Genomic DNA, 1,133 nt, shown 5'->3' with positions numbered 1-1,133 from the left:
AGAGAGAGAGGGAGACATAGAATCTGAAACAGGATCCAGGCTCTGAGCTGTCGGCACAGAGCCCTATGCGGGGCTCGAACCCATGGACTGCGAGATCATGACCTGAGCCAGAGTCGGCCGCTCAACCGACTGAGCCACCCAGGCACCCGTAGGCACCCCTGTTTCTTACGTTCCACATATGAGTGAAATCATATGATAGTTGTCTTTCTCTGACTGACTTATTTAGCTTAGCATTATACGCTCTACCTCCATCCATGTCATTGCAAATGGCAAGATTTCATCCTTTCTGATGGCTAAGTAATATTTCACTGTGTATATAAACCATATCTTCTTGGGGTGCCTGGGTGGCTTAGGCGGTTAAGCGTCCGACTTTCGCTTAGGTCATGATCTCGCGGTTCGTGGGTTCGAGCCCCGCGTCGGGCTCTGTGCTGACTGCCAGCTCACAGCCTGGAGCCTATTTCAGAGTCTGTATCTCCCTCTCTCTCTGACCCTCCCCTGCTCACGCTGTCTCTCTCTCTCTCTCTCTCTCTCCTAGAAATAAATAAAAAAATAAACCACATCTTCTTTATGCATTCATCAGTCGGTGGACATTTGGGCTCTTTGCATAATTGGGCTATTGTTGATGATGCTCCTATAAATATAGGGGTGCACATGCCCTTCCGAATCAGTATTTTTGTGTCTTTTGGATAAATACCTAGTCGTGCAATTGCTGGATCATAGGGTAATTCTATTTGTAACTTTCTTAGGAACCTCCATACTGTTTTCCAGAGTGGCTGCACCCGTTTGCGTTCCTTCCAACAAAGCACAAGTGTTCCCCTTTCTCCTCATCCTCACCAACACCTGTTATTTCTTCTGTTGTTGATTTTAGCCATTCTGACAGGTGTGAGGTGGTATCTTATTGTGGTTTTGATTTGTATTCCCCGATGATGAATGATGTTGAGCATCTCTTCATGTATCTGTTAGCCGCCTGGATGTCTTCTTTAGAAACGTGTCCATTCGGTTCTTCTGCCCATTTTTTCACTGGATTATGTTTTGTGTGTGTCGTGTTGAGTTCGGTAAGTTCTTTATAGATTTTGGAGGCTAACCCTTTATCAGATGTCATTTGCAAATATCTTCTCCCACTTTCCAGTCCT

This window comes from Crocuta crocuta, unplaced genomic scaffold, assembly GCF_008692635.1.
Source record: "Crocuta crocuta isolate KB4526 unplaced genomic scaffold, BGI_CrCroc_1.0 scaffold978, whole genome shotgun sequence".
Classification (NCBI taxonomy): Eukaryota; Metazoa; Chordata; class Mammalia; order Carnivora; family Hyaenidae; genus Crocuta; species Crocuta crocuta.
The sequence above is the reverse complement of the archived record's forward strand: the minus strand, read 5'-3'. Positions refer to the sequence as shown.